The sequence below is a fragment of the Haliotis rufescens genome, unplaced genomic scaffold (genome assembly GCF_023055435.1).
Source record: "Haliotis rufescens isolate VD_foot unplaced genomic scaffold, xgHalRufe1.0.p SCAF_64, whole genome shotgun sequence".
NCBI classification, from domain to species: domain Eukaryota; kingdom Metazoa; phylum Mollusca; class Gastropoda; order Lepetellida; family Haliotidae; genus Haliotis; species Haliotis rufescens.
In genome coordinates, this window is record NW_025964355.1 from 1984989 (window position 1) to 1993821 (window position 8833).

Genomic DNA, 8833 nt, shown 5'->3' on the forward strand with positions numbered 1-8833 from the left:
ACCGGACAATCCAGTGATTGACATCATGAGAATCGATCTACGCAATTTGAATACGAAGAAAGAGAGCCTACCCACCTGATCCCGTTAGTCGCCTCTTACGAAAGCATAGTGGCAAGCATGGGTTGTTGAAGATCTATTCTAACCCGGATATAAGGCGCCGCGATTCGCTTTGCAGAGTTGCGTCCCTTGGGCACGCCAGAAACATATGATTGTGGGTTCAAATCCCGGTTCGCCCGATTCTGTTTCTAGGATTGTCAGCACCATACCCGTGCTCGTGGGTTTCACCGAAGTGGTAAACATCTAAGACCGGCATCAGTTGGGGCTTTCCTCCCACAATAAGCTGACTCGCCGTGATATGATTTGAAAACTGTTAAAAGCGGCGTTAAACACAACTCACTCACTTACTCATACTTCGTTTCCCCGTGGGTATTCCGAGTGAGGTAATTCGTGAGTTACTTATGAATGTGCAATTGCATAGATTTCCACATTTTTATTATTCCATGTCGGACGCTAACACGCCGTGATGTAACCGAACTTTTCAAAGAGACGTTCAACCTAACTCACGACAATCGTTAATTGATATCATGCTGCATATTGCAGGTGCATCCTCTGAGGCGTTTGTGAAGAGCGCAATGGGTACAGTCGAACAGTACACCTGTGTCAGGTTCTTCGTCCGGAACAGCGGCGGCTACAGCGTCCCCCACAACGTCTACCTACGCTTCATATCCGGCAACGGGTAATCTCCATCGTAGATGGTCTACGTTACAATCTTACTGATTATTGCAGATTCATATTATCCATGAATGTATTGTTTGGTGAATGAATTGTGTTAACAAATTATATACTGGACACATGAAACATGAGCCCATGACCACGGGACATGTAATTCTTCACTTTCATCAGTCAACGACTTTCTTCACTTTCGTCTGTTAATGCCTCTCTCTACTGTCATATGTCAACGACCACCTCCACATCCATCTTCCAACGACTTTCTCTCTGTAAACGAAATTCTCCAATTTAATCTTTCAATGCCTTTCCTATTCTGTCTTTTTCAACTTTCTTCTCTCAACCTATTTCTCCAGTTTTATCTGTCAACATGTCTCCACTTTCATCTGTCGATGTCTTTCTTCACTTTCATCTGTGACTTTCATCTCTTGAAGCCTTTCTCAATATGCATTTGTCAACGACCTCCTCCATTTACACCTTCCAACGACTTTGTCCGCTTTTATGTCTTAGCGACTTTCTCCACGTTAATCTGTCAACGGAATTCTCCATTTTAATCTGTCAATGCCTTTCTCTGTCTGACTCATAATCCCCAGCGAGATGGGCTCACTTTGGTTACCGGTGGCCTATAGCCCATGTTTTAAACTGCATACATGATATTTTTTTGCTCAAATATGTTTCATAAATTGTTTTTAAATATAACTTTGCATAAATATCTAAATTGTGAATATATTAACTTGGTCTCGTTTCAATATGGCTGAAATACTGCCGGTGCGACGTTAAATTTTAACTCAATCACTGAGTCCGTCTGTCTTTTTCCACTGTCTACTCTCAACCCATTTCTTCACTTTCATCTGCCGATGTTTTTCCCCAAATTCATCAGTCAAGGTCTTTCTCCAATTTCATCTGTCGACGACTTTTCCACTTTCATCTGTCGATGTCTTTCTTCACCTTCATCTGTCAATGACTTTTATCTCTTGATGCCTTTCTCAGTGTTTATTTGTCAACGACCTCCTCCATTTCCATTTTCCAACGACGTACTCCACTTTCATATCTTAACGACTTTCTCTACGTTAATCTGTAAACGAAATTCTCCATTTTAAACTTTCAAAGCTTTTCTCCGTCTCATTCTGTCAAGGACCTTTTCCACCTTCTTCTCTCAACCTATTTCTCCATTGTCATCTGTCACAATATTTCTCCACTTTCATCTGTTAACGACTTTCTCAACTTTCATATGTTGATGCCTTTCTCCACTTTCGTCTGTCAACGCCTTTCTCTGTCTCAATCTGTCAGCGTCTTTCTCCACTTTCACCTGTCAGAGAAATTCTCCAGTGTCATCCACCTACGACTTTGTCCACTTTCATCTGCCAACGTCTTTCTCCACTTTCATCTGTCAACGTCCTTCTCCATCTCCATCTGGTAACGTCTGTCAGTAGTGCGTTTACTTCATTATAGTTACCTGGTTTGGGGTAAACAAAATGTAATGTTGTTTTTTTTATATTCCATCTCAGTTGTTACTCGTACATTGGACGAACCAGCCGGGTCCCACAAGATATATCACCATGCGACCATTATGTACGTATTACTTGAACTTAATAAACAGTAGCAATACAAAGACATTGCTGTACTATCAAAATATATTATATCTGTAAAATTCATTAAGGTAAGGGCAAATATTATCATCCGGATATGCAATCGTGCCATGCCTGTATGGTTACGTGTATGTGAATATTGTGCCAATGTTTTACTTCCCCCCAGCCAATGGCTCTCCATGAGATTATCCACGCAATGGGAGGATATCACGAACAGGGGCACTACAACAGAGACCAGAACATCCATCTCAAGCTGAACAACGTGTTGCCAGGCAAGTAGTATATGATATCATATGGCCTAGGGCCGATTTAAAATGGCACTTCGCTTGGTTCACACACATATCTGTATCGTCCAGCAGAACAGGACCATAAAAAAATCAACATTGACAATGAGATTATGTCCCACATCCTTGGATCGTTTAAGAAAAAAACTGTAGAATGCCTTGTTTTCATCATAAGTTTTGACATTTTTCACAAGGGGGTTATCAGACAAAACATGTGTGCAAAATTGCAAAATATAATTCTATCATGAAGAGCCTCAACGTTAATCAAACGACGCCCTTCCTCAATGTTTGGTTGTTGTTGTTTCACGCCGCACTCAGCAATATTCCACCTCTATGACGGACGTCTGTAAATAATCGAGTCTGCACCAGACAATCCAGTCTTTGACATCATGAGCATCGATCCACGCAATTGGGATTCGATGACATGCATCAACCAAGTCAGCGCGCCTGACCATCCGATCCTGTTAGTCGCCTCTTACAAGCATAATCACCTTTCACGGCAAGCATGGTTGGAGAAAATCTATTCTTCCCCGGATCTTCACTCTTCACGGGTTTAAAAAGGATTTGAAAGGACGAGTACAGCATAAGTATTTGTGTCTTTGGCTTTATTGCGAGCTTTCAGCTCTGAACTCCAGATTTCCTGAAGTCTACGTTTGTATTCTGCACGAAGTTTGTCTTTGCTATGGGCATTCAGGAGTCATTAGAAAAGAACTAGAAAATTAGAATCTGTTTTTTTTACTGTGGACCCTCATTGGCAATAAGTTCAAGGTCATCCATGTAAAGGAGGTGAGGAAGGTTTTTTTCCTGTTTCCTAAGCAAACGGCTTAAAGGATTTAGTGACGACAGAAAAGCAGAGGACTAAAAGAATCGCCCTGGAGTATTCCTCTTCTAATAGTATTAGGTTCCAAAATCACCACCTGCCCCTGCAAATACATCTCAAGTTGAGTTGACCAGCAATTCATTAAAGACTTGAGTAAAACAAGCAGTCGCGCGGGAAGGTCAATACATTCAAAAATCCATTCGTGGGGTACAGACTCATAAGCCTTTCTGTAGTCTATTCAACACATTGAGAGGTTACAGTAGTAAGTTTCAGTCTCTTTAAGCATCATTGTCAGAACTAGCAATTGATCCTTAAAACCCACGCATCCCTTTCTAGCTTCTTTATGCTTCATGAAAAGAAGGTCATTGGAAGCGCAGTATGACATAAGATCTTCTTAGACACCCTGCAAATATTTTGTACTGTGTATTCAGACAAGAGAATTTAAACAGTGAAGTTATGGTGTTTGGACACATGGGAACAGTTTCCAATTGCAGTTTCGAATGCAAACAGGCACTGGCGCCGTATTAGATTTGGACTTTTTAATTACATTTTTCAGGCAATCAGGAGTAATGAAACATATTATTTATTTTCGTGTACACTATCATTGTAATCCTCTACCCATGGTTCCTAAAAGTTGCAGTTGAGTTCCAAAACCTTTCACTTGAATCCATGGTGGGTCTTTCCTCATCACTGTCATTGGTTGCATTAATTGCTTGTAAAATTGTTTTTCATAAGATTTAAAGGTGAGGTGAGTTGAGGTGAAATTGGGTTTAACGTCGCGTCCAAGATTATTACACTTATATAGCGACTCATAAGATTTAAAACAATTATTTTGTTGTATGAAATTATTTTCCGTGTCCCACTTTCTTTTACTCTCTGTCCATACCTTTAAATTTGCCTTCAGAGAATCAAGAATTTGATTTAGAATTTTCCCTTCTGTTGTCTTGTATTCTGTTTTAATTTTTTTCCAAATTGATTTTGGCGTTTTCACATTGATTGCTCAGAGGAACGTAATTTTAAGCAAAGTTCTTTCCAGGATATCTCTTTTTTTGTTGTTTCATTTAGTTTTATTTGAAATTGTTTTTTCGTTTGATGATTGTGTTTATTACCCATTTTGTAGTTCATTGTCTTTGGAAACTGTGGGGAGTTCCTCCAGTGTTCGAGCCTCAGCATAGACGCAAAAGTAACGTAATGCAAAGAACAGTCCGCAATGAGAGTAAAATGAACAATGTTATTTAATGTATCAAGCTGGTTCTGTGGAAATGATTGGTGACATTGTTTTATTGGTCTCCGTTTCTCAATCGGTAAGTCACAGATCTGATTATAAAAGGACTTAAACAAAATATACCAAGGATCATCAAAAAGATCATCGACAGTAGACACTCAAAATCTTCGAGGCCAACATCAGGGATTTTATTTTGTGATTTGGCATTTAGATCATCAGACTCACGGCGCATATAAAACTTCTGTCGTCTGAGCTGGTCGCGAATATGCAGCTCTGTCAGGTATGCAAACATTGGCATGGCTTTGTCCCCATGCTGCTCCAATAATTTGCCATTTACTTGTGGTATTTCTAACCATCCTGTTCGCACACCCAAAGAAGTGTGGAATTCAGTTGGTGCGTTAGAGATATTCTTGGGGCAAGTCCAATCTCCAGTTTGGTTGGTTTGTAAACCGAACGGAGGCTGACTGGGCTGCGGAGTTGAACGATGGCTTTCTTCTTGGTGTTCCGTAACCCAGTAGTGAACCAGCTTCAATGGGTTAGTCCTAACTCGGTGATTTACGTTCAGTTCAGGTGAATATATCTTCCCTATCTAGGCCAACCATGGAGAGGCGTACATCATCAGGCCCTTATTATTATTATTAAAGATGTACATGACAACGTAAAGTAAACCAAGGAAAATGTGTCACAATAGCAACAAAGGCATTGCGATAAGTCTGAACAAACTACTTCCACACTTCTGAGAAACATAGAAGCAACAGATGTAAGGAATTAAAAATTCACTTAGATTTCTTTATTGTGTGGGAAACAATATTGAGGAGATGTCATTGAGGGTCATGTTGAGGAGAAAGGCAATGTTGTACCACACTTGTATTATCATGCAAAGCATGTTGAGTTATTGAAAAGTCATCAGCTTGAAACAAATATGGATCACCTAAATGAGCTTTTGTATCTATGCTGATTGTAAATGTTAGTTGATAATTGTCATTCACTGAAATGCAGTTCTCTCTTTGCTAACGAAGCAACTGACGGCAACCATAAAACCAGTATCCCTTTCTGCCAGACACGTTTCAGCTAATGAACCAGGAAATCCTATCCAGGTTTCACTGAACAGAGAGCACAAAGGCAGTTGATTAATCATTTTAGTAATTTTATTAAGCCGAAAACAAGAGCATGCTTTTCGGACATCGGCGCACAGTCGAATTTATTCTCAGTAGTTGTTTCCAGATTTGAAACAAGTTCTTTGATCCGTGAACAGACATGACATTGTATTAAAGAGCCGAATTCAATATGTGCCGAGTGTTGGTTGTTGGTATTGGGTTGAACTCCGCTTTGAAGATATTCTTGTGAGAGTATATAAATGAAGATACGGCATGATAAGTTGAGGTTTTCTTTCAGGACGAGAAAGCAACTTTCAATCTGTTTCCGACATATTTCGAAATGACTTCATCATCTATCCCTACAATGGCCAATCGACAATGCATTACAGTGATTTTGTAAGTATACTGTGTGGTGAACGTTGAACTCATGTGAACAATCAGTTCCCGGAGCATGGGACTAGGCGTAAGCAAGCACTTCACAGGCAGCGGGGTATCTAGCATCAAGACGTAAGCGAGTAAGTTGTATTTCACATAGAATGGAAGGTTATTTCCCGGCACGTCAGATTAGCTTAGGTAAAGTTCGAAGTGATGCACGCTTGATACGTTTAACACTTTGTTGAATAAAAAAGCACTGGTAGATAAGTTGCAATTCAAGTCGAAGGAGGAAGGTCTCGAATCGCCATCATCCTGCACTTGTATAGGTACAGCCAGCCGTCCAGAAAATGCTAACGCGAAGCGCCTCGAACAATATTAATGGAGTTTTCCCAAACTGTAAAAAAATCATGGTCCTGATAGAGGTGCTCGCTGTACCTGGAGAGTGACGAAAGTGTCAATTGCTTGGACGGACTTGGTAAACGTGGAATTAGCGTCTGACTGGAGAGCGGAAGGTCGGTGGTTCGATACCCGCGCCATAGTTTTTGACTAGTATAAGCAGTCACACACGTAGTCACACACACATACACAAACACACACAAGCAAAGCACACACACACACACACACACACACACACACACACACACACACACACACACACGTGCATGTCCCTATTAGAAGTGCAATCTTTAAGTCGACGTTAAGCCTCGTTTTTACTTACCTCACCTATGTAGGCAGGAGGCAAGTATTTACACATACGATCAATTATCATTACATGTTAAAGAATCCAGATTTATTTCCCATAATAATATCCCTAGTTAATACAAATTATATTTGCACTAGTGTGGAGAACATGTCCAAAGCTTACAGTAACTACAGTACATTTATTGTAGGCTTTCAGCAAAAACGGCCTGCCCACTCTAGACCCATACTATGATGACATAGCAACATTCCGTGAAGATTTCTGGTACAGCATGAAAGAAGTGAACGAGGCGTACCAATGCACTCGTGAGTAAAGCATTTCTACGCGTACCTTAATTTCTATGTGTCATCTTAATGTAGAAGGAAAGTGATGGTCCCTTGGAAAGCACATGGTCATCATCTTGAAGTGTATTGCCTCTCACACTTAATTCGCAGTTGTGTCGTCCTCCATTATCTGTAAGGTTACACTACAGTGATATTTCAATGACTGCTTAATATCGAGGTATCGTATACTGAAACAGTATCTGGCTGTCAGAAAGATGGGTTAAGGTGAGCTGAAATGGGGTTCAAGATTATTTCACTTATATAGCGACGTGCATGCACGTACATGACTGCTTGACTGTACTAGGAATTTTAGCGGTTTTATAGTGTTAGCCCTTTGAAATGCCATGCCACAGTTTAACATGAATACCCCACTCACATTTTTTGACTCCAACCCGACCAGTCCTTTTCACCTCTTTTGGTATGACACGGTCATGGGATCGAACCATCAACCTTCTGCTCTCTAGGCAGACGCTCTATCTGCTAGGCTACGAAGGTTGTTGGACTTTAAAGGAAAAGTTGTAATACTGCTTGTTTATATTTTGAAGTTGTCTCGCTATTGATCTTGCTGTGATCAAATAGTGACGCGCTTCTATTCCAAGACAGGTAATGGCAATTCAAAGGAGCCCTTGTAGGTGCAGAGACTTTGTGGCAACCCTACCACTGCCTGACATTGAAGAAATGTTCAAAGTAAAGTCCGCAAGGTGATGGCACACTTTGTACCAGAAACATTGCCGATGTAATGTGAGCGCTCATTGGTCTGAGAAGTTGCTGGAATTAGGCTGATGTAGCATGGCAGGAGCCAATGGTAGGGCAGGACATGCTTACCTCGTGTCATCAACGATTTTCAGTGGTCCATTCATATAATGTTCACAACTATTTTGTCCTTTACACCAAATGGTATTTCTTTCGGCGGATAAACTAGACTGGCTATAGTTTTGCATTGAAAATTTATAGGTACTGTAAATCTAGAAATTAATGCCTCTCCAAATTAATACGACTGATGACCCCTAGCCAAAAATGCTACTCAATATCAATGCGACTCACCCCAACATATCCCAAGTTCAATGATTCATATCCTTCCTTTATCCAACCTTACCATATTCCAATCAAACAGCACATGGTACCGCTCATGAGCACTGAGTCGAGCACTTCCCCCAAAACAATGTTATCCTAAAAGTATATATATTTACTCTGTTGACTAGCATTAATGAGGCCGTCTTATGGTTGATAGTCATTTTGGAGACATAAATGCGAAGTTAATTAATGCGAGCAAAGACCATATATTGATCACAACTTCATCACAAAGCGACCGCATGTATTTACGGGATATGGAAGAACATATAATATACCGTTACATGGAGCTGGAATCCACATGTCACTCTTCCTATCTTACAGAGCTCTGTACCAGCGGTATCCCCACATGCTTGAATGACGGCTACCCCGGGTACTACGAGGGTTCCTGTCAATGTATTTGCCCCGAAGGCCTGAACCCGGCAACCAACTGCGCAACATTTCTTCCTGAATGTACGTGAGCTAAAACGCAAGGAACTGCATAAGTACACTATATGTCATTTTGAAAGTGACACAACAGGTGTCTGTTATTTTTCAGTCACTGGGGAGCTCATTGACCTGACAACATCTTCTAGGAACGCATCATTTGGAACTCCCAGCGCCCCTTCCGCCACTATACCTGC

At 40.8% G+C, this 8833-nt stretch overlaps 2 long non-coding RNA genes across 2 annotated transcripts; both read left to right on the plus strand.

Moving 5' to 3' along the window:
- Nucleotides 1-719: 719 nt before the first annotated feature.
- Nucleotides 720-2568, plus strand: LOC124151729. Its single transcript, XR_006863400.2, has 3 exons — nucleotides 720-736; nucleotides 2235-2298; nucleotides 2482-2568. It is a non-coding gene; the product is annotated as an uncharacterized LOC124151729 (long non-coding RNA).
- A 3394-nt stretch (nucleotides 2569-5962) lies between these two features.
- On the plus strand, nucleotides 5963-8575 carry LOC124151703. Its single transcript, XR_006863397.2, has 3 exons — nucleotides 5963-6137; nucleotides 7007-7121; nucleotides 8535-8575. It is a non-coding gene; the product is annotated as an uncharacterized LOC124151703 (long non-coding RNA).
- The last annotated feature ends 258 nt before the right edge of the window (nucleotides 8576-8833 follow it).